Source organism: Montipora foliosa, chromosome 9 (genome assembly GCF_036669935.1).
Source record: "Montipora foliosa isolate CH-2021 chromosome 9, ASM3666993v2, whole genome shotgun sequence".
In the NCBI taxonomy this organism is placed as follows: Eukaryota; Metazoa; Cnidaria; class Anthozoa; order Scleractinia; family Acroporidae; genus Montipora; species Montipora foliosa.
In genome coordinates, this window is record NC_090877.1 from 29617771 (window position 1) to 29622770 (window position 5000).

Here is a 5000-nt window from a genome sequence, read left to right on the forward strand (position 1 = left end):
CAAAACATATCTCTTTTGAATGCAGGGTGAACTATTTACACAGTGAGGTAGAGTGGGCAATCAAAACAGTGTTTCTAATCAAAATCTAATCATCTGTGAAATGTAAAAACAAACTTATGAACATGTGACCCTGAAGTACCACAAAGTCATAATGCCGACAAACAAAAAGTGAAGGAAAGGGGTCATAAATTTGAAGTTTTGACTATAGATTAAAGCGATATATTATTGAAAAATCTAAAGCTGTCTCTCTTTGTGTTAATGAGTAACGTAATCAGTTTTTGCATTGGGAGTCGTAGTAATAACTTGGGTTAACCAGAAACAATTATTTTAAGGCTAGGATCGAATGGTACCTGCCTACAATCCTGGCCAAAAAGTTACGGGACATAACAACCCAAAATGGCTCAGGCAGTGCACCATTTTTACTCTACACCCATCAATAACCAGTCTCCATAAACCTTAATCAAGCTCTCATTGTCATTTGACAGACAGATCCCGCCTCCCCCTCGCAATGTAGATACAGCAACTGGGATCCTTTGGGAACTGTGCATAAACACACCAGAGTCAACAGCATTGCGCAGGCGGGGGGAGGGGGAGGGAAAGAGGGAATAGAGGAAAGTTTGACGCATAAATGACAAGCAAATTGTCCCATTATTTTTGGGCAGGATTGTCTGATGAAAACCAATTTATAAGTCTACAACTAAATGAAGTGGATGTGTTTAGGGTAAATTCACTGTTCTATTTTTCACAGGAGGGCGTCCTTCAACAAAACTTTACTTTTTAAATGCATTTCTTTTTCCATCTGTGACCTGTTGTGTTTAGTTCGCAGAAAAAACATTCAGTTACACTTAATTACAGTGAATTTTTACTCAGTGCGGCATAGTTTTTATTGCTGCGTTTGTTAATACAATTGAAAGATGCATGGCCCAACAACAGTCCGTGCAGAGAGCAATGGAATTGCTTTTTCAAGGAAAAGGTATGGAAAATGCGTGTTCTCATGACATAGCAAATGAATGTGAGATTTCTAAATCTTTCCACTGCCAGAAATTATGCTGGCGAGAGTCGGAACAATTGTTACTGAAAAGTCATCAACTAAGCTAATTTGTAGGATGGGGGGGGGACCAAAGAAAAGTAAGTGATCACATGTGTGTGCTAAAGCTACTGCGCACATTGAGAGGACATGCAAATCCGAAATGTTCACATAACCGTGAAAAAAGGTGGTAGGGAAAAGAGTGGCTTGCCTGTTCTCTTGAAGTAGCAAGTCGAAGGACCAATTTCAAGTGATCAGAACGACGAAGGCCCCCATAGCTATTAATAGCCGAGGAAAAAAGGGGCTGTTTGAGCGAAAAACAATCAAAAGGTCTTTGTGGTTACAATTTGCATTAGAAACGAAATGCAAGGTTGATGAGACAACATCCAGATTTCTGGACAAATGAGGATGCAAATTTTTTCTTGATGGAGTCTTCTTTCATCCGTATAATATAATCCCAACAGAGCAGTGCTTCCTGCAATAATCTCCTGTATGGCGACCCGAAAGGGAGAGAAGGCATTAAGTTTACTTCAAAGGGGGCCAAGAAGTAAGCAGGTGGCAGGAGCTTGCATGTTCCTTGTTGCTACCGCGATGTAAGGGAGTGAGTGAATGAAAGTTTCTTACGGAAAAAAGTGAGGTGGGAAATTTTTGCCCTTTTCATACGCAGTCATTTAAACTTGCACAAAACAGGGCCGCAAACGAATGGAAGAAGATTGTTTGTCATGGAAAACAATCCTTCAAATTAAAGCAAGCATGCTGAAAAGCTCTTGAAGCTATATGAAGCTGAACTTTTAAGGCTCCCTGCAACGCTCACCTGATGATGGACCTGTATAGAAAATGTATTTCACCTTGGGAAAACACTTTTTAGAGGAAGAAGGCAATGCTATTAATATTACAAAGCAATGGTTTCAAGGAATTAAAACAGCGTGTGTTTACAAGCTTTTGATAGTATTCCAGTAGCCGTGATAGATAACATCATTGCTAAGCATGCGTAAGAGAATAGAACAAAAGCACTTATTACCTGTTAAAGCCCCACAGGAACCAAAATAAGTGAGAACGAAAAAGCACCATAAAGCAAAATTCTTTTCTTCTTCAACTTTCAAAACGTCACAGTTAGTGGAAAATGAGGGCAAAAAAAGTGCTCTCTTTGTCTATAAATAAAGTGCTACAAGTGTTCCAATCAATAATTGGCATCGATATATGTATTCCCATAGAGCTGAAAAGGTGGAAGGAGGCCAGTTTCATGCGAGTAACTCATGGCGAAGACGATCTTTACGAAGCGTCCTCCACCATGGGGAATTCGCATCAAGAAAGGGTCCAATTTTGTAGCACTCACACGAGAAGCAGCGAATTATGTTCTTTATGATAAAGTAGCGATTGATTTTTTGTCCTGGCTTAATGACACTTCCTCGCCTGACGAGGTATTCTACTCATCCCTTCACCAACATCCGGGATTCCCAGGTGGTATCTATGGTAGCCAGCCGGAGTGGATAATGCGCGCTGTTAGTTGGAAATATACAGATGGTGTTTGCTGTGGCAATGGATCCGGGAAGTGTGCTGGCTGACGACACGAGACCTAAACTGGGTACTGGGTGCAAATTTTCGCAAGAAAATCTTCGTCACCAAGATACCATTTGACCACAGGGATGATATTGTTAATGTTTGGCTTTAGCACGCTCGACAAGAAGGTATGGGCAGGTACTACTTTAATGTCTTAGTCTTAAGGACGTTCGCACGAAAATTTTCTAACATTGATTTTTTTCTGCAAATTTCACCATTGAAAGATGATGAGTTAGTGATGTCAGAATGTAAAAAAAAGGGGGCTCACCGATTTCGTTTTGGAGAGAACTTGCCCGGAAGAACACCCTAAATCTGAAAAAATCCGGTTTTTTTTAGCGAATAAAGCCACAGCGTCTGTAAGCCCAAAAATATTGTAATTACATCTTTGAAGTCAAATGTTCTCTACCAAACTTTGTTTAAGTGGACCCATCAATTGAATTTAGTTAACTGTGGAGGTTCCTTAGAGAACAAGTTCGCATTTAGCGACCATAGTTTCACGCGTTTTGCAGCCGCAAGATTGCAGGATTCCATTTCCCGAGGACAGAAATCTTGAAAATTTTTTTAACTTCCCACATTGATTTTTTTTTTTTATTTTTGGACAATGTGGAGATAATTGTAAATAAAATCTGTTTCTGAAACGAAAAGTAGGGGTCCCCGAACATCCAAGATCGTTAAATCCAAGCAAATCTATAGCAATGGCCATCTGCCCTATCATTGTTCATTTTAGTACATAGCGCGCGCACTTGAATGAACTGCAGATATGAAATCAAGTGTAGCTAGATCCTCGCAGTTGTGAAAGCAATTTTGTTGAAATTGTTGTAGAGAAGCCTGAAAAATTCAGGACTTCAACAGTATTTGAAGCCGTGACCTCATGATGTGGGTGTGACGCTCTAACCCACTGAGCTATGAAGTCACTGATGTTGGGAGCTGGTCATTTGTGGGTTCTAATGGGTTCCAACATTCAGCCCACTTTTTCTAAATGCTTTCAGTTTCTTAAAGGAGGATTCGCTCTGACGAAGGGCTAATGCTCGAAACGTCAGCTTCTAGAATCTCTGTAACGGTGGCCAATTTACATTATCAACTCCGTTGATAAAACTTGTATACTACTTCCCCACCGACCGCAACACCACAGTTTCTTTAGAAACTACCCCTTCATTCATAAGTTTCTTAAGTGCTACTAAGCAAGAGAATTGTCATCAATCAATGACAGTTTTTGTGCATTGCCTTCAACGTACGCTGACTACCATGTGCAACTATATGTAGAACATTGCCTTTGGGACTTCGCCCTTAGAATTTTCTGTGTTGATGATGCTAATTAATTTTTACCCTACAGGAAATGATGAAAAGTTTGCATGGGTGTTTGTTGAAAACGAGGAGAAATATTCTGTAGTGGAAGTGGACAGAATCAAAGAGACTCAATCAAATTGTCAATGGTTTATGGGGTAAAGGGAAAGATGCCAATATTTTTTAAGCCAAGTTGCTCCTGTGTGGTAAGTGTTACAATTGGTACCATTTTATCCCTTTCATCCACCCATGATCCTTTATTTTATTGTTGAATCTTGTATTGATCAACATTGATCAGATTTTCTTGTCCAGTTAATAAAGTACCTACATGTAATTGATCACGACATGTAATAGTGATGTTTAACCATCATCCCTGCCCAAATTATGTTGCTTTAGACAAAGCCATTTACAGTCCAGTATTAAACAGCACCATTACTGTTTAACATAATAATAGTTTCTGCTTTTGATTACCGAATGTTGGGAAACCTTTGTGAAATCTCACCTATGGTATACTTCATTAAGGAGGGAACTTAGAGCCATTGGACTTGTCGTTTTCCCTCAATGACTGTCATGCAGGTAACCCATTATGTTTTAACACTATTGAAGCACATGCAGGAAGGTGTAATAAAGCAAGTCAAGGGAAAAAAATTTATTTTACATATGTATATTTACGTAAAAATATTAATATTCATGCTACCCAGACTCAGATTCGACAGACTCAAAGCCATTCACCCTTACAAAGAAGAAGAAGGATAACATCAAGAAGGAGAGTAAAGGCATTAATGTAAAACATTCTTATTGTGAATCCATTTAATTTTGAGCCATCATTTTACTCTCTCTGGGGCCCAAAACTCAACCCAGATTTTCATGAAGACAGAAAACATCAATAATATTAAAGGAAGATGCAGCCTCCAAAAATAGCATTGGCAAAAGAGACATTTTGGAGTGATGTCAATCAAAATTTAAATTAAACTCGCCATTTCTGACTTTGTTGCACCTAACCTAACAAAAATTCATTAACCTAACAAAAATTATGGAATCGATTGTTTAATTTACATTTTCAGACAATGTCACTTCAAAAAGGTCTATTTGCCTCACCAAAACACTACCCGAAGACTAATAAAGACTT